At 43.8% G+C, this 20,180-nt stretch overlaps 1 long non-coding RNA gene across 1 annotated transcript in view; it reads left to right on the forward strand.

The window, feature by feature from the left end:
- Nucleotides 1–257: 257 nt before the first annotated feature.
- Nucleotides 258–20,180, forward strand: part of LOC132480645 (uncharacterized) — a 90,506-nt gene continuing 70,583 nt past the window's right edge. The window contains exons 1-2 of the long non-coding RNA XR_009530664.1: nt 258–448; nt 1,826–1,922. This is a non-coding gene — a long non-coding RNA (uncharacterized LOC132480645). The remainder of the gene's footprint in view (nt 449–1,825; nt 1,923–20,180) is intronic.

Raw genomic sequence — 20,180 nt, forward strand, 5'->3', positions numbered from 1 at the left:
CTTAAAGTGTTTTATGGATTTTACACCTTTAATAGGATAGTAAGCACAGCAGCAACAATCATTTGTGAATATTTACTATAGACCGTGTATCTTTCTAACTTTTTAATGTAGGACTCCAGGAAGAAGGCCTGGGCTGCGGTCACAGTGGGCGGGGCCCTCAGGCCGGGCCGCCCCTCCAGGACCCCCGACGGGGCCCTGTGCTCCTGGCGGCTCCCTCCCCCGGCGCCTCCGTCCCTCCCAGAAGGCCTCGGGGCAGAGCGGTCCCACCCACTGCGCCCAGAACGGAGCCCGCGTTTCCGCAGAGCTGGAGCTCCCGGCTCGGGGTCTCTTCCCTCCGCCTTCACGGAACTGCCCCGGAGCCCGCGGCGAGGGCGGCCTCACTGACGCTGCCGGCTCTGGAGGGGCCCCGGAGGCCGAAGCCGCGACAGTCATGCGGACGGCGGGCCGGGTAAGGGGGCGCCGACCTTCCGCCTGGTACGGTGCCCTGGCGGCAGGGCAAGACCAGCTTCTGAGGGGCAGGGGTTCGCTACCACCCGCCGCTGCTGTGCAGAAAGGGCGGCCCCCAGCGTCTGGTCCCGGGAACTTCGGTCCCTCCTCTCGCCCCTGCCCTCGGCCTGGCTCGCGGGGCCTGGGGGGCGTGGGGAGGGGGTCGGCCTGAGTGTCCTGAGGGGAAACGGGGCAAGGGAGGCGCAGGGCCCGGCTGCAGCGTCAGCGCGCCTCCCCCCGACTGCGGGGAAGGCGGCTAAAAACTCCTCCCGAGGCTCGCAGGCCCCTTATTCAGCGGAGTCCCTCTGCCCTCCTTCCTCCCTGAGCTAAAGGACCGGGGGGAGGGGACAGGGCAGGGCACTGGCGCAGGTAATGGGGACCATCAGCAGGTGATTGTTAACTAAGGAAAACCGGCTCTCCCCACGTGAGGAATGCAGCGCTTTTCTTTGTTTGCGGAGATGCCAGAGTCTGGGCTCCCTGAATTCCTTCCTTTCATATGCACCTCAGCGCTCTGGGGCCTGCATTCTGTATTTGCATATCCTGAGATCCTCAGGGCTCGCGGCTCACACTGGAGGGCTGCAAGGGCTGATGACTGTGATATCCTTTGTTTACTGAGATGGCAAGAAATATTCCATTTCTCACAGGCTTGAGGGGCACAGAGTGAAAAGGGTAGGAGAATCTCACTCGGCATGCACTTTGGTTTACATATAGATAATATTCACACTTAACTGTGCTACTAGAGGTTCTCAAGTGTGATCAATTGTACTACTGCCCTCTATGTATTAATTTCATGAATATCATAAGATACATGCCTATAGAATTGACTTAATCCATTTAAATAGGATCATGTTTTTTGTTTTTTGTTTTTTTTTTTTTCTTTTTGCGGTATGTGGGCCTCTCACTGTTGTGGCCTCTCCCGTTGCGGAGCACAGGCTCCGGATGCGCAGGCCCAGCGGCCATGGCTCACGGGCCCAGCCGCTCCGCGGCATATGGGATCCTCCCAGACCGGGGCACGAACCCGTATCCCCTGCATCGGCAGGCGGACTCTTAACCACTGCGCCACCAGGGAGGCCCAGGATCATGGTTTTTAAAGGAAACATAATAGAAATATGACAACAAATCCCTTACCACTAAAGGCTGGGTCTGGAGCAACCTAAATGTTCCATTATTAAAATATTGAAAGATGTATTCAATAGAAATATCAACAAAAATGACAAATGATGAGGGCAGCAGAATGTTGAAATGTTCTATCTTTATCCTTAAAGTGGCAGAACATCATGTATTAGTAGGCGCTGAGGGCAGAAGATGCCTGATTTATACCTTTGTCATATTTGTACAGTTGTTTCAACAAGTAACTTAAAGACCAAATGGAAAAAAAGGAGGTTTGTGCCTGAGATCATGTTGATGTGAAACCAGGGATGGCCACCTTGTCCCAGGTGAGTTAAGTTTACCTGGCAGGTAGACCACAGAGCTCCTGAGAAGCAAGGGTTGGAATTTTTCTGCTGGGTGCCCCTTAGGTTCTGTGACTTGACTGATTGTGAGTCATGTTTCGGGAAAGACCTGATCACAGGAAAAGGGTGGGGAAGAGTGATTTGGGGAGCAGCTAACAACATGCATCACGGCTCATGGCTTGAATGAATTTTAAAGAAACAGGAAAATAAATGCTTCTTATGGAATCAGAGAATGTCCAGCCGGACAATCCCAGAAAATGAGGAACACCCATCCCATTTTCCAGATGAGAAAACAGAGACCCAGAAAGGTGAAATCCCTCACCCAAGTTGCACCCGTCTCTCCTCCCCACTACATGGTTCATGAAAGCACGACTTTTCCTGTCGTGATCACTGCTGAACCCCAAAAAGGACCAGGCATCTAGCCGCTGCTCCAAAAATTTTGGTTGACTGTAGGAACAATGCTATTTCTTTCTTTCTCACTCTTATTCAGGATTGTGCCAAGAACTCCCCAGGCTGCAATGTAATTCGATAAATGTAAATATTAATTGAGTTTTGTTGTGATGAGGACTTAGGCTTTGGAGGTAACAGACTTGGTTCAGATCTTGGTTCTGCCACTCAATAGCTGTTTGGCTTTGGGAAAATTACTAAACCTCTCTGAGCTTATTTCCTCCTTTGTAAAGTGGGGATAAATGTATCTGAGCCAGCAGAGCACCTGCATGAGAGATGTGCACTAAATATTGGTCTTTCTCACTCTCCCACGCCATCTCTGTGCTTCCCAGAGAAGTTGTACAGAAGGATATAGTACTTTTTAAAATTAATTAATTAATTAATTAATTTTTGGCTGTGTTGGGTCTTCGTTGCTGCGCGTGGGCTTTCTCCAGTTGAGGCGAGCGGGGGCTACTCTTTGTTGTGGTGCGCGGGCTTCTCATTGCGGTGGCTTCTCTTGCTGCGCTTGTTGTGGAACACCGGCTCTAGGCACACGGGCTTCAGTAGTTGTGGCCTACAGGTTCACTAGTTGTGGCACATGGGCATAGCTGCTCCGCAGCATGTGAGATCTTCCCTGACCAGGGCTCGAGCCCATGTCCCCTGCGTTGGCAGGCATATTCTTAACCACTGCGCCACCAGGGAAGTCCAATATAGTACTTTATAAAGAGGAGTTTTAATTGATTTCAGATAGTGTACATGTTTCTTGTAGAAAAGATTTTTCCACTATAGAAACATTAACATGCAATACCACTACAAATGCAGTATTCTATGGGTTAGATATTATCAGTAAATTTTATAAGTAATTGGGCAAAGGCCAAAGCACTAGGTACTGGGGAGTAAGAAGTCTCAAGTCTGGGGTGCCCCCCCACCCCAATTTCAAGAGCAGGGTGTGTTTTTCAAATCCATATTTCATCTGGTCTTTGTTTCTCATCCATCCTCTGTGTCTGCCTTTCACAAAAGGCTCAGATCCTCCACTTTCACACCCTCCTGGCTGGCTGTGCTCCAGCTCCCGTCCTGAAACCTCTGCACGCATGGGTGTGTCTGCTCTCCCTGGGCCTCACCAGCTTTGCCAGGGAGCTGCTGTATCGTGCACTGCTAGCTGTACCCCAGAGTGCCTAGACTGTTCTGGTACATGAAGTACACCCTCATCACCATGAGTGCACGCCCATCCCCTTACCTTATATTCTGCCTCTAAGCCAGGCTTGGGGGTGACTAGTGTGCCTTCAGCTATGTGAGGTGCTGGGATCAAAGTGAAGTTCCCAACTTTTGAAGTTGCAGGCTTGAGGGGCACACAGTGATGTAAAGTCGGGTCACCTGACTTAAAGGGGGGGCTGATTGCTTTAAAGCCAGGGCAGCTGGCTTAAACCCTGCGTCCCTCCGCTGCAGGACGAGACCAACTTTGGCGCTGCTCGGGTTTGCTCCAAGCCAGCACTGCTGTGCAGGAAGAGCTTCCAGTAGCGCCTTAGTGCGGGGGGACTTGGTCCGTTGTCTTGCCGCTGCCCTCAGAGCGGGACCACCTGCTCTTCTGGAGGAGAACCAGGGAGGGGGAAGTGCAGAGTCCCGGCTGGAGTTGCGGCACCCCTTGTCTGATGGCAGGGAAGGGGGGCGGGGCTGTGTGGTGTCCTGGGGCTGGACTCACCAGGTCGACTCAGCCTCTCAGCCTCCTAACCTCACCCCACACACCCCACAAGAGTCTCCGATAATATGTAATTGTGCCTTAGGTTCTCGGTCTTCAAACTCATGCCCAGGCTCCCAGGTCCCTTGATTTAGCCAATTCCTCTGTGCTCTTTCTTCTATTAGATACAGACCCAGAGGGAGGGGCTGGGGGATGGGACTGGAGGGACCCCGGCAGCACTGGCCTAGGCTGACTAAAGAGATCCAGGGCCTGCGCTATGACACATGTGCGAGGACCCTTAAGGCGCAATCGAGGGGGCCAGTTAGAGGCAGTCCTTGTTGCCTCAAGTGAGTATGGATCACCGTCGGGTGGGGAGCATGCTGACCCCTGAGAAGTACTGTTAGAAGGATGTGTTCCTCCCTCGGCTTCAAGGACGTGGGTGGGCTTCAGGGCTCCATTTCCCCTCCAGACCTCCAGGGCTGACTGCACCCCAGCGGCCTTGCAGACCTGGCTTCCTGTCCCAGAACTTGCCAGGCTCCAGGAAGAATCCAGACTGCAGAGATGGTGCTTGAGCGCTCCAGCTTAAGAAGTGCTGTCCCGACAGTGGAGGGAGGAAGGGTGAAGGGAGTAGGGGGGTGGGTTTGGGAGGGGTGGCTGCCCTGGGAGACGTTGAGAGAGAAATATCGCCCCCCACACCCCCTGCCCCCTGCAACTGACTGACCCACTGATGCCATAGGATCTCAGGCCCTTTTAGTCAGGGATGCCTCGGTTTCTTTACTCCTGCGTTCAAAACTATGCAAAACCAACTCTTCATCCTCTTGCTGCCTGGCCAGGACTTGTAAAGCACTGTTCTTTTGGAGCACTCGTTCCCTAAACTGCAGTTTGGAGCTGTCCCAGCTATTTAAAGGTGTTCTCCTTAAACTGAGACTAAATCCTACTCTTTTGGAAAAACGCCCTGCACTTCCGAGGAGATCATGTTTTCTGCCCATTCCTTCCTTCTACTTCCCTCTTAAGAAGCCCTGTGCTCAAAGGGCTTGGTGACTTATTTTTTGCTTGATGTCAAAAAGAAACCTTCCCCATGCACCGCAAAAATCTTTCCTGGAGCATAGGTGTTTCAAAACCATGACCGTGTTTTGCAGTCAGTATACACTGGGTAGACTGCCTAGCAGTCCCTCCAAGAGCCAGAGGTGAGCGTAATCAACTTATCTGATTGGATGCCCTTCAAGTTTAGGAAGGTCCCATTCTTATGCCCCAGCAGATAAGACAGGGCCCTGGATGGCTGTGGCTGTGATTAGATAACTTCTGATGATTTTATTTCCCTTACTGAGCTGCTGCTTCTAGGTTAAATTCATTTTATTACCTGTCCTTTTTTTTTTTTTTTTTTTTTTTTGCGGTACTTGGGCCGCTCACTGTTGTGGTTTCTCCCGTCGTGGAGCACAGGCTCTGGACGCACAGGCTCAGCGGCCATGGCTCATGGGCCTAGCTGCTCCACGGCATGTGGGATCCTCCCGTACTGGGGCATGAACCTGTGTCCCCTGCATTGCAGGCGGACTCTCAACCACTGCGCCACCAGAGAAACCCTACCTGTACATTTTTAAAGAAAGACTGAAAAAGTCACTGTAATAGGTCAGGAGTCTGAGCTCAGGGTTAATCAAAGGTACTCACAGGGGCTTCCCTGGTGGCGCAGTGGTTGAGAGTCCGCCTGCCGATGCAGGGGATACGGGTTCGTGCCCCGGTCTGGGAGGATCCCACATGCCGCGGAGCGGCTGGGCCCGTGAGCCATGGCCGCTGAGCCTGCGCATCCGGAGCCTGTGCTCTGCAACGGGGGTGGCCACAACAGTGAGAGGCCTGCATACCGGGAAAAAAAAAAAAAAAAAAAAGGTACTCACAGGGAGGAAGGTGGATAAACATAGGTGCGTAAAATAGGAGGGTTGGCAAGTACAGCCAGGATGACCGGGCTCACTGTGCGCACTAATAAAGGCCAGAATCTCCTCATTTATCTCTGGTGGGAAGTTCTGATGGTTTCTCAGGATCAAACTCAAATCATATTCAAACTAGGGGGCTTCCCAGAAGGCGCTGAAGCACCGGCAGAGCCCACCTGCGCTCCCACCTTGGCACTCCAGGATCAGAGTTGGGTTTGGAGATGGGGTTGCTGTAACCCCAAGGAGGTGAGCAGAGAGGAGGAGTTGATTACCGGTCTCCTCTGACTCTCTGGCCCAAATTGCCTGGCTTCACGGTGGGGGGGGGCAGAGTTTTGCTTTGAGCAACTTATGGGGCACTTCCAGACTGGTGGGGTTGCCCAGTGGCCCGACAGTCTGACAGGCTGGCTGCGGTGTGACCGCCCTTTGTTTCTTCAGAATCTGTTCATCAGGAGGTGCATGGTTGCGGAAGCCCATTCACCGCCCCCCCCCGAGGGTGATGGCACCTTCCCTGGCTGTACCCTATGATCACCAGGTACTTGAAATGAATGCAAGGTTTTTGACTTCAAGGAAGAGCTCACATAACCCCTTCTGCCTCATAATGTGTGGGATTTACTATAATGGAAGGACATTATAAAGAACAGGTAGAAAACTCACCTGTTGGTCTCCATGTAGGAGTTTATTTTGCATGAATCTCTCCTACATGAGTAGATAGCAGAGGTTTATTTTTGTACCCGTGTGTGTAGTTGTGGCAGAGGACATAGGTATGGTGGTTTGAAGCCCTCAAAGAAATATTCTCAGAATTCTCAAGACTTCTCTTGATTGGAACCGAAAGAGACCTGGGAAAGGAGGAAAAGCAAAGGAGGAGGGAGAACGAATGGCTGTTTCTCAGTAAATTCACCTTCCTGGTTGATTTTTCTGTCTTCTCATTTCTTTTAACTTCTATGTATGTCTAATGGAATGATGTAGAAAGGCTGATTTTTATGCTTTAAAAGATTTTACATCACAAAGAAACTAGAAGTGGCTAACAGAACTTATTCACATCAATGTTACATAGAGACTTTGATATTAAATTTGTATACTAAAATGGGTTAATCCAAATTTTCTCTTTCTTTTTGAGTGAATATTTGTAACATATTTTTGTAGATAATAATTTATCCTAGATATACAAAATTGTGAGAATGGGTACCATTTTTCACCACTTAAATGATTTCTTTTAAATGAGTAGATCGTACACTTTAAAGGCCAATGTTGTCTTACATGTTGTTTTTTAATTCCTTGATTTCCAAAACTTGTGTTTATTTAATTGATTTCTATCTAATAATCTGTCTCTCCTTTATTGTTTCTTACTTTATATTTTATTGATCTATAGTTAATTTACATTATTATATTAGTTTCAGAGGTACAACATGGTGACTCATAAATGTTTAGGTTCTTCTCCATTTATACTTATTATAAAAGAGTGGCTCTATTCCCCATGCTATACAGAACGTCACTGTAGATTATTGATTTTATACATAGTGGATTCTTCCTCAGAATCTCCTACCACTATTTTGCTCCTCCACCCTGTCTCTCCCTGCTGGTAACCACTAGTCTGTTCTTTAATCTGTGAGTCTGTTTCATTGTTGTTGTTGTTGTATTCAATGTTTTAGATGCCACGTGTAAGTGATAACCTACCAGGCTTGTTTTCTCTGCGGCTTATTTTACTAAGCATAATACCCTCCAAGTCCATCCATGTTCTTGCAAATAGCAACATTTCATTTTTTGCTGAAGTCATCATAAATATCATTTTTTATCCCCTAACCTATTGATGAACACTTAGTTTGACTCTATATCTTGGCTATGGCAAATAACGCTGTTATGAACATTGGTGTGCAGTTATTATTTTTTTTAAATAGTGTTTTTGTTTTCTTCTGATATACCCAAGAGGGAAATTGCTGGATATTATGGTAGTTCTATTTTTAGTTTTTTGTGGAACCTCCATTCTTCTTTCCACAGTAGCTGCACTACTTCACATTCACATCAGGAGTTTACAAGAGTTTCCCTTTCTCCACATCCTCACTAACCTTTGTTATTTGTGACCTTTTTGATGACAGCCATTCTGACAAGACTGAGGTGATATATCTCATAGTTTTGATTTGCATTTTATTGCCGATTAGCTATGTTTAGCATCTTTGTGCATTCTGGCTGTCTATCTGTATTTTTTCCTTGGAAAAATGTCTATTTAGGTCTTCTCATTTTTTAAAAAAATATTTTGGGTGCAGTTCTGATATTGAGTTGTATGTGCTGTTTCTGTAGTTTAGATATGAACCCTTGCTTGGTCATCTTTTTGGTGTTAACCTCTTATCATGTGCAAATATTGTCTCTCCTTCAGCAGGTTGTCTTTTCATTTTGTCTTTGGTTTCCTTTGCTGTGCAAAATCTTTTAAGTTTAGTGAAGTCCCATTTGTTTATTTTTGCTTTTGTTTCATTTGCCTTAGTAGACTGAACGCAAAACTGTTGCTATCATTTGTGTTGAAGAATGTTCTGTATTTTCCTCTCGGGGTTTTGTGGTCCTACATTTAGGTCTTTATTCAGTTTTGCGTTAATTTTATATACGGTGTGCTAAAATACTCTAATTTTATTCTTTTCCATGTAGCTGACCAGTTTTCCTAGTACCACTTATTGAAGAGACAGTTCTTTCTCCATATTGCCTGCTTTGTCATAAATCAATTAAATATACACGTGTGGGCTTATTTCTGGGATCTCTATTCTATTCCAGTGATCTTTGTGTCTGTTTTTGCTCCGGTCCGATGCTCTTTGATTACTGTCGCTTTGCAGTATAATCTGAAGTAAAGGTGCCTGATGCCTCCAGCTCTGTTCTTTCTCAAGATTGTTTGGCTATTTGGGGTCTTTGTGTTTCTATACATATTTTAAAATTACTTTTTCAAGTTCTATGAAAATGCTTTGGTATTCTGATAGGGATTACATTAAATCTGTAGATTGTCTTTGGCAGTATGGTTATATTAACAGTATTAATTCTTCCAGTCCATGCACCTGCTATATTTTCTCATCTTTTTCTGTTGCCTTCAACTTCTTTCACCAATGGCTGATACATTTCTGAGTACATGTCTTTTACCTGCTTAGGTGTGTTTGTTCTTAGGTATCTTATTATTTTTAGTGTGATTGCATATGGTATTGTTTTCTTAATTTTTTTCTTTCTGACAGCTTTGAGTTTTGTTTTTTTCTTCTTTTTCTAATTCCTTCAGGTGTAATGTTAGGTTGTTTATTTGATATTTTTCTTGTTTCCTAAGAATAAGCTTGTATCACTATAACTTCCCCCTGTGAACTGCGTTGGCTGTGTCCCATAGATTTTGGATCACTGTGTGTTCATTTTCATTTCTCTTTGGTATTTTTAGAATCCCTCTTTAATTTGTTCACTGTTCCTTTCTTCCCCTTTTATTCATCTGTGATGTGAGGACTATCTTTAATATTATGTTTGGATTTCTTTCAGTTGTGTGTGTGTGTGTGTGTGTGTGTGTGTGTGTGTGTGATTATTTAAGTTGCTGAGCTCTTAATTTTACATGGATACTAACAACCCTGCATTGTTACCCTGCTCCCCCACAGTTACTGAATTTGACCTTATATTTTACATCTACTTGTTTTGTGTGTCCCTTAACTTCTTATTGTGAATATAGATGATTTTATTACTGTTTTCTTTCATCCTTCCTATTAGCTGTGTACATGGTTGATTTACTGCCTTTGTTGAATATTTGCCTTATCCAATGAGGTTTTTCCGTTAGTAAGTTTCCTTTTCTAATTTTTATGTTTCAGTCATGGCCTTTTCTTTTTCACTGAGAAAAGCCCCTTTAAGATTTCTCATAAAGCTGGTTTGGCGATACTGTGCTCTTTTAGTTTTGCTTCTCTGTAAAACTTTAGATCTCACCCTCAAATCTGAAGGAGAGCCTTGCTGGATAGAGTATTTTTGGTTATAAGCTTTTCCCTTTCATGACTTTAAATATACCATGCCACTCCCTTCTGGCATGCAGAGGTTATCCTGAAAAGTCAGCTGATAACTTAATGCAAGTTCGCACGTTTGTAACTTGTTGCTTTTCCTTTGCTCCTTTTAATAGTGTCTTTTTATCTTTATTTTTTTGCCATTTTAATTACAATGAGTCTTGGTGTGGTCCTCTTTGGGTTGATCCTGTTTTGGCCTTACTGTGTTTACTGGACTTGGATGTCTGTTTTCTTTCCCAGGTTATGGAAGTTTTCAGCTCTTATGTCTTCAGGTATGCTCTACACTGCTTTCTCTTTCCTTTTTGCTTCCGGGACCAGTATAATGCAAATATTAGTACACTTGATGTTGCACATGTCTGTTCAACTTTCTTCATTTCATTTTAATCTATTGTTTTACAGTTCATCTTCAGTGATTGCCAGTACTCTGTCCTTCAGTTTTCTGATTCATTCCTCTGTGTCATTTAGTCTACAGTAGTTTCCTTTTAGTGTGTTTTTCATTTCAGTTATTGTATTCCTCATCTCTGTTTTGTTGTTCTTTAGTGCTCTAACTCTTTTTTAAGAAATTCTACCTTCTTGCTCTGGTCGTCCATTCTTCTCCTGAGTTCTTTGGTCATCTTTGTAGTCATTACCTTGAACTACTTTTTGAGGAGATTGGCTACCTCCACTTCACGTAGATCCTCTTCTGAGTTCTTTGGTCATCTTTGTAGTCATTACCTTGAACTACTTTTTGAGGAGATTGGCTACCTCCACTTCACGTAGATCTTCTCCTGAGTTCTTTGGTCATCTTTGTAGTCATTACCTGGAACTACTTTTTGAGGAGATTGGCTACCTCCACTTCACGTAGATCTTCTCCTGAGTTCTTTGGTCATCTTTGTAGTCATTACCTTGAACTACTTTTTGAGGAGATTGGCTACCTCCACTTCACGTAGATCTTCTCCTGAGTTCTTTGGTCATCTTTGTAGTCATTACCTTGAACTACTTTTTGAGGAGATTGGCTACCTCCACTTCACGTAGATCTTCTCCTGAGTTCTTTGGTCATCTTTATAGTCATTACCTTGAACTACTTTTTGAGGAGATTGGCTACCTCCACTTCACGTAGATCCTCTTCTGAGTTCTTTGATCATCTTTCTAGTCATTACCTTGAACTACTTGTTGAGGAGGTTGGCTACCTCCACTTCACTTAGATCTTCTCCTGAGTTCTTTGATCATCTTTATAGTCATTACCTTGAACTACTTGTTGAGGAGGTTGGCTACCTCCACTTCACGTAGATCCTCTTCTGAGTTCTTTGATCATCTTTACAGTCATTACCTTGAACTACTTTTTGAGGAGGTTGGCTACCTCCACTTCACGTAGATCCTCTTCTGAGTTCTTTGATCATCTCTGTAGTCATTACCTTGAACTACTTTTTGAGGAGATTGGCTACCTCCACTTCACGTAGATCCTCTCCTGAGTTCTTTGGTCATCTTTGTAGTCATTACCTTGAACTACTTTTTGAGGAGGTTGGCTACCTCCACTTCACGTAGATCTTCTCCTGAGTTCTTTGGTCATCTCTGTAGTCATTACCTTGAACTACTTTTTGAGGAGGTTGGCTACCTCCACTTCACGTAGATCCTCTTCTGAGTTCTTTGGTCATCTTTGTAGTCATTACCTTGAACTACTTCTTGAGGAGGTTGGCTACCTCCACTTCACGTAGATCCTCTTCTGAGTTCTTTGATCATCTCTGTAGTCATTACCTTGAACTACTTTTTGAGGAGGTTGGCTACCTCCACTTCACGTAGATCCTCTTCTGAGTTCTTTGGTCATCTTTGTAGTCATTACCTTGAACTACTTTTTGAGGAGGTTGGCTACCTCCACTTCACGTAGATCCTCTCCTGAGTTCTTTGATCATCTCTGTAGTCATTACCTTGAACTACTTTTTGAGGAGATTGGCTACCTCCACTTCACGTAGATCCTCTCCTGAGTTCTTTGGTCATCTCTGTAGTCATTACCTTGAACTACTTTTTGAGGAGGTTGGCTACCTCCACTTCACGTAGATCTTCTCCTGAGTTCTTTGGTCATCTCTGTAGTCATTACCTTGAACTACTTTTTGAGGAGGTTGGCTACCTCCACTTCACGTAGATCCTCTTCTGAGTTCTTTGATCATCTTTGTAGTCATTACCTTGAACTACTTTTTGAGGAGATTGGCTACCTCCACTTCACGTAGATCTTCTCCTGAGTTCTTTGATCATCTTTGTAGTCATTACCTTGAACTACTTTTTGAGGAGATTGGCTACCTCCACTTCACGTAGATCTTCTCCTGAGTTCTTTGGTCATCTTTGTAGTCATTACCTTGAACTACTTTTTGAGGAGGTTGGCTACCTCCACTTCACGTAGATCTTCTCCTGAGTTCTTTGGTCATCTTTGTAGTCATTACCTTGAACTACTTGTTGAGGAGGTTGGCTACCTCCACTTCACGTAGATCCTCTCCTGAGTTCTTTGGTCATCTCTGTAGTCATTACCTTGAACTACTTTTTGAGGAGGTTGGCTACCTCCACTTCACGTAGATCTTCTCCTGAGTTCTTTGATCATCTCTGTAGTCATTACCTTGAACTACTTCTTGAGGAGGTTGGCTACCTCCACTTCACGTAGATCCTCTTCTGAGTTCTTTGATCATCTTTATAGTCATTACCTTGAACTACTTTTTGAGGAGGTTGGCTACCTCCACTTCACGTAGATCTTCTCCTGAGTTCTTTGATCATCTCTGTAGTCATTACCTTGAACTACTTCTTGAGGAGGTTGGCTACCTCCACTTCACGTAGATCCTCTCCTGAGTTCTTACCTTGTTCCTTCCTTTGGATCGTGTTTCAGTGTCACCTCATTTTTCTTAACTTGCTGTTTTTATTGCTGTGTATGTAGTAGGTTCGTTACATTTCCTGACCTTCGAGAAGTGGCCTTTTGTAGGAGAGGTCCTATGTGTCCCAGAAGCCCACTGTCCCCTGGTCACTAGAACTATATGTTCTAGGTGTACCCCCTATGTTGGCTACTTGGGCTCTTCTATTGTGGTGGGCTGACTGCTGTGGGTGGTCTGGTAGGCTTGGCTGCCCCCAGACGGCTTGTTTGACAGACTCTGTCTTGTATGGAGGCTGTCTGTGCTGCTTGGTGAGGCTAAATCATAAGGCAGTTGGCTGCACGACTCTGTGGGACACCAAATCTAGTGCTGGTTCACTTATGGGTAGAATTGCAGTCCAGGTGATATCAGGGCTAGTGCCCAGTCACTGGGGTGATGCTGGCTACTGGGAGGAAGACACAGGTCCTGAGTTCTGGCTGCAGGGCCCAGGAGTCTCAGAGTTGGTGTTGGATCACTGTTCCTGACACAGCTATCTGCAGGGTCTGGGGTATCCCTAATCTTGTGCTGTCATTCTGATGGGCAGGGTCAAGACCCAAACGAGTCCATGGCTGCTTCTGGCCTGCAAGTGAGTGTTCTGGTCACACAGGCTGCTGGGCTGTGGTATTCCTGGAGCTGGTGTGTGCCTGTTGGTGTATGAGGCTGATCCCACTGCTAGAGCAGATTTGTTGTTGGGTAGGTCCAAGCTCCATCCAGTCCCTGTGCAGTAATCACCTGCCGACGGTGAGACTGATTCCAAGGCCAGAGCCGGCTCACTTGTCAGAGGGGCCAAGGACTCTGGGGCTGGTTCCTCTCCACTGAGGTGTGGAGGCTGGTCCTGGGGCTTTTGGTGGCTGGGCCCATGTCCAGCGGCAGCTGTGCATTGAGAGGGTCTGAAAGCAGCCTGTTTGCTGGTGGATGGGGCTATGCCCCTGCTCAGTCAGTTGCTTGGCCTGCAGCATCCTAGTACTTGTGTCTATAGTCTGGTGGAAATGGGTAGGGCTAGACCCTGAGGCTAAAAAGATAGAGGGAGGACTCTGAAATTACGCTTGCTGGTACCAGTGGCCACGAGGTAGAAGGAGCTCCCCCAAGTGGCTGCTGCCAGTGTCTGTGTCCCTGAGGCTGTGCTGTAGTTGCCTCTGGACTCTCTGGGAGACTCTCCAAGACCAGGAGGTAGGGGTGACCCAGGATCCATTCAAATGACTGCTTCCGTTCTGATTCTCGGGTCATGTGGGATTTTGTGAGCATTTTTTTTTTTTTGCAGTACGCGGGCCTCTCACTGCTGTGGCCTCTCCCGTTGCGGAGCACAGGCTCCGGACGCGCAGGCTCAGCGGCCATGGCTCACTGGCCGAGCCGCTCTGCGGCATGTGGGATTCTCCCGGAACAAGGCACGAACCCGTGTCCCCTGCATCAGCAGGTGGACTCTCAACCACTGAGCCACCAGGGAAGCCCCGTGAGCATCTTTTAAGTGTGGAATCTCTATTTCCCACAACCCTCTGGCTCTCTGAAAATAAGCACCACTGGTCTTCAAAGCCCAACTTTCTAGGAACCCTTCTTTCCAGAACAGGGTCCCTGGGCTTGGGAGCCTGATGTTGGGTTCATACCCCTTGCCACCTGGGTGCACCTCAGAAATTGTAATTATTCTCCCATCTGTGGGCCACCCACCTGGGGGGATGGGTCTTGACTCTGTTGAGATTTTGCCCTTCCTTCCTGTCTTGCCAAGGTGCCTTCCTTATATCTTTAGCTCTAAAACATCTTTTATGGTAGGTCCCGGCCTTTTTCATCAATTGCTGTTCTGTAAACAGTTGTGACTTTGGTGTGCCCATGAGAGGCATCAAGCTCTGGGTCTTTGAATGCTACCATCTTAGACAATCTCTCCACTTCATTCTTAAATCATATGATTTAATTTTTCTTAGTATCTTATTTGACCAGCGACAGTTTAAAATTTATTATCACTCATGTTTACTTCTCCTGTTTTAAAAAAAATTGAATAGTGCATTCATTCATTTTGAAATGAAGGTAGTGACCTGTGAATTTCCATACCTCAAAAATCAAGGGTAGAACAAAAGCATTTTCTACCGGTTTTACCCTCAAACTCTGCACCCCACACCAGACTGGGGATTAACCTCTTGCACCCATGCTCACCTTCTTTTTTTGGACCGTTAACCATCGCTGCATCTGTATGTGTGTTGACAAAGTGAACTCTAGTCTTTCCGGTTTTTGTGTTTTGTTTTTTGGATTAGGGAACAGTCCTACTATCAATGTACATTTACTGGTCTGCTGAAGTTCATATTAAACCTGTCAAGCACATTACCAGAATTGGAATTGCTTGTATATACACTTTGATAAATTTTAGAGACAATGGTAGAACAGAAGTAAATTGTATTTCAAATCCCACAATATTCTCACACCATGAAAACCCTTCCCTTTTAAATATATTTGTGTGTAGTTTATCTTTTCGCCCATACTTTATTTCCCAGAGATGGGTAAGTGTTACGTTTCTTGCTAGCACATTTACGGTATTGTTCAAAGTCAGGCGTTTAGTGATTTAACATGATCATATTTCCATGAACTTGCAAGTACAAGATCTTCTCTCACACTGTCTTTTACTCCCTGCTTTTTTATATTGCCCTCCTAATTCTCAGTCCTGGTTTTTCTTTATGTTCTTCATCAACCTGGATAGGTTATACTATTTTTTCCCTTATTCAAGACCAATAGAATAGAATAGAACACCCAGAAATAAACCCTGATATATGGCCAAATGGGTTTTGACAAGTTGCCAAGTCTTTTCAAAGTAGAAAGGATAGTATTTTCAACAAATGATGCTGAGAAGTCTTGTTGTCAACATGCAAAAGAAGGAAGACGGACTCTTACCTAACATCATATGCAAAAATTAATGAAAACATATCAAAAAACTAAATATAAGACCTAATAAAATAAAAAGTCTTAGAAGAAGACACAGGAGAAGAGCTTCATGACATTGTATTTGGCAGTGATTTCCTCAATATGAAACGAAGGAACAACAAAGGTACAGCTAACAAAAAAATAAACAATTTGCAGTACATATTTTAAAAAATGTGTATCAAAGGAATGTAAACAGAATAAAATGGCAACCCACAAGATGGGAGAAAATATTTGAAAGCCATCTATCTGACAAGAGATTTCTATTCAGAATATACAGAGAACTCCTACAACTCAACAAGAAGCAAACACCCTGATTCAAAAATGGATAAAAGACTTGAATAGATGGTTCTTCAAAAAGATGTACAAATGACTAAGCACTTGAATAGATGCTCCATATCATTAAATGCATGTTTATATATTTGTGTGCATGCATACACACACAAGCACACAGACACATACACAAGCAGAAAACAAGTATTGGTGAGGATGTGAGGGAGTTGGAAGCTTTGTGCTCTGTCAGTGGGAATGTAGAATGATACAGCTGCTTTGCAAAAGAGTATGGCAATTTTTCAGATATTGAAAAATAGAATTACTACATGATCCAGGAAATTTTTACTATGAGGTATACCCAAAGGAATTGAAATCGGGGTCTTAAAGTAATATTTGTACTGCAGTGTATAGAGCAGTAATAATCACAGTAGCTAAAATATGAAAGCAACCTAAATGTTCATCCACTAGTTCCTGGATAAGCAAAGTGTGGTATACCCATATAATACAATATTATTCAGTGTTAAGAAGGAAAACATCTAGGAATATGCTACAACATGGATGAATCCTGAGGAAATTTAGCTACCAAATATGCCATTTTTGTGACTTTTAGTGAGTCATAACAATGCAACTACTTATTTCAATTATATGGGGTACTTAGTGTAGTCAAAACCATATAAATTGGGAGGGTAATGATGCTTTTCAGGTGGTTATGGAACAAAAAGGAAAGTTATGTTTAAAGGATATAGAGTTACAGTTTTAAAATGTAGAAAAGAATTAGAAAGATAAATGGCGATGTTGATCGCCCAATAATATGAATGTATTTAATATCACTGAACGGTGCACTTTATAATAATTAACATGTTATACTTTATGTTATTTGATGTTACTAACATACAAAATTGGGAAAGAATGTAATATCAGGAAAGGGAGTGGCCCTGGGATACAGCAGAGAGTAATCAGAAGGGTGAGACACTGCATATGTTGAAGAAGAAGAGCTGAGAGTCTTCATTGGACAGAAGAGACTTTATACAAAAGAAACAAAATTCCTCTGAGGGCGTATTAAATAGATATCTGTGGGTGTACTGCTATCTCCCATGGGTTATCTTTAAGAGTCTTTAATAAAGTCCATAAGGCTTGCTGAGGCTTTTTTAAAAACTGGATTCCCTAGGAGATAATTAGAGGGTGGTACTTAAGTCTATGTCTAAGTTGACAGATTTTGCAGGGAAGACGAACCTGAGAACAGTGGAGGTCCTGAGAGTGTAAGTACATGGAAATTGGAAAAAATAATAATAAAGGGAATTAGGAAAACTTTTGACTTCGAAGGTCATGTATTACTGAGTCATACCTGAGGTTTCTAAGGAGTTATATACACAGTTGCTATTTGGATTGCTTGTTGATGAAGATCAGTGGAAAAACTAGAGTCGTTTCCAAGTGTAGGTAAGATATAATGAGAGGATGGAGGTGGGAAGTAGGGAGGCCCAGACAAAAGTGGGAAGGTCATACTGGGCCAAGATGGTGGTAACATCCAGCAGTACAGATGGTAGGGCAGACTGTGGTTTCATCTTTTTTATTTCGGCTCCCCACCTCATCCTTAATAATTCTTTGGGAATATTTCATTGCTCTGTGATGCAGGTACAGAATTCGAGTGAGGAGACTACACCCTCAGCATCCAGCTGTCTGAGTCCTCAGTGTGCTTCAAATGATGGAGAACTATTGCTGCTTTATGAGAAGAGTTAGTACCTCGTAGCTAAGCTTTAGCTGGAGCTTATGCAGGATTGATTCCAATTTATATATACTGTTGGCATGGAGGTTCCTCCTCCTCTTTTCTTGACCATTATGAAATGAATCTATATTTCTCAATATTTGTGTATATCAGATAAATACATGAAGTAAAGGAATCTTATATATTGCTCCCTGCATAGTTTGCTCTTTCTTGTTTCTCTTTTACCTTTACTAAATTAGCACAGTGAGAGACCGTGCAGTGTTCTAATCAGGAGAGATTAGAACATCATATTTCTAGAGAGGTTGGTTGGACAGAGCAGGGGTCCCAGTGAGAATCAAAGCTTCTGTTTCTACTTGGAAGTGTACCTGTATAGAGTAGAGGGCTCCAGGAAATATCCTAGAATATTGCAATGTCCCTGCGGGAGATCATTAAGAGAGGCAGGATCTGGTCCCAGATCAGTGTACTATGACATGTTTGTCAGTCATCTGGTGTGAGATTCTCAGAGCCAATCCCGTATGGTAAAGCTGAGTGCAGAGTATGAAGAACCTGTGAAAGCCTTTGATTGAATGTTAAAGATGAAGCTCTGATTTTGGGGAGAATTTTCTTACCTGACTGAATGTCACCCTTCTGTGGGGATGAGATTCTGTGCTTTTCTTCTCTTGATGACCACTGACTGAAAGTCATTAGAGGATCATGTCTAGACAGCATTCTTTATTTAATTTCTTAAAGAAGAAAACATAGAAAACATTTTTATCCACTTTCAAATTGAGGGTCAAGGGGAATGACATCAGTGAAAATGTCAGAGTAGGGAGCTCTAGCTTGTGTCCATCACCAGAAACACTGACATACGTGGTAAAACCTGTCAGAATGATCTTATCAACACATGTAAGTTTTCTTTTCTTTTCACCCTGTAGATTTATCTTTCACTGAAACTTAACTTACTACAAGATGTGGAGAATAAACAGGGAAGTAGAAACTGCATTTCCTGATGAGAGAATCACTAAGTCACATTAGTTGTTCTGAGCTATGTCTTACTCACTGTGACTGTAATTAAAACAAACAAACAAAACACTTTTTTTTGTTAAGTCAGTTCTGACATTTCCTCGTTAAAGACAAGGTAACAGATACAGATTTAGATCTACCAGAATTGAGCAAAATGTTGATTGTACCTGTGCTGCATATATGAGCATGACCTGCTACAAATCTTCATTATACTTATTGCCACAACTGACAAATTCAGTTTGGCCACTCCTGATATGTTGCATGTAAGGAATGCATAGGACACTAACCCCAGCTGGTCACAGGTAAACTCTGCCACGTGGATTACTGCATGTTTTCCTGCTGGAAGACCACACATTCTCGAGTATCATGACTGCAGAGTATGTGGGCTCTTCTTTTTTCTGGATAAAGGTTAGATAATCACCTAATTTTATGAGAAATATATAAATTGTATTTGCATATTCTTCAGGTTTTTATTTATCCATTCTCTTTCAAGTCCTAAGTGCAAATATTAAAGTGATTTCCAAGAGGGTGGTAAATAAGACAGCTACGTTTATGCTCCAAAATTAGCAATAAAGCATAATACAATTGTAAATGCATTAATGTGTGATTAATATGTAGATACTATGTAAATGCAATTTTAGTAATGCTTTGTGGAGAGCTTCAGAATCTGGGTATTTAAAAAAAAAGAAGAAGGAGTTTTTGAAACTCTCAGGGAATTATATAGAAGTCTTTGTGTCTATAATTATCAATCTGGAATAATGCATTTTCTCAGAAATAAACTAGGCATAAAATTGTAGGAAAAAACTTCATGAAATGAAAGAGCATGTGAGATGGGCATACAAGAAAAAGAATATTGGGCCTCCCTGGTGGCGCAAGTGGTTGAGAGTCCGCCTGCCGATGCAGGGGATACGGGTTCGTGCCCCGGTCTGGGAGGATCCCATATGCCGCGGAGCGGCTGGGCCCGTGAGCCATGGCCGCTGAGCCTGCGCGTCCGGAGCCTGTGCTCCGCAACGGGGGAGGCCACAACAGTGAGAGGCCCGCATACCGCAAAAAAAAAAAAAAAAAAAAAAAGAAAAAGAATATTCTCAGAGAATAATGAACAGTGTGAAGTTCAGCAGAAGTGTAATACAGATTCAAAGAGTAAAACTTTGGAGAGCCTAATTATGAGTTCCTCATATTGCATCTTTGGAGAGACGGTAGTCATTTGAAATATGATGTTATAAGATGACGTTAACATACTTAAATACTTTCGTTTAGAAATGACCACTTAGAACCAGAATAAATGAAAGAGAGCACAAAATTATGTTTTTGTTGATTTTTGAAGATCTCAGGTGAGTGCTGATAATTTAAATATATATGATGTCAGGCTTCCCTGGTGGTGCAGTGGTTGAGAGTCCGCCTGCCGATGCAGGGGACACGGGTTCGTGCCCCAGTCCAGGAAGATCCCACATGCTGCGGAGAGGCT

Source organism: Mesoplodon densirostris, chromosome 19 (genome assembly GCF_025265405.1).
Source record: "Mesoplodon densirostris isolate mMesDen1 chromosome 19, mMesDen1 primary haplotype, whole genome shotgun sequence".
NCBI classification, from domain to species: domain Eukaryota; kingdom Metazoa; phylum Chordata; class Mammalia; order Artiodactyla; family Ziphiidae; genus Mesoplodon; species Mesoplodon densirostris.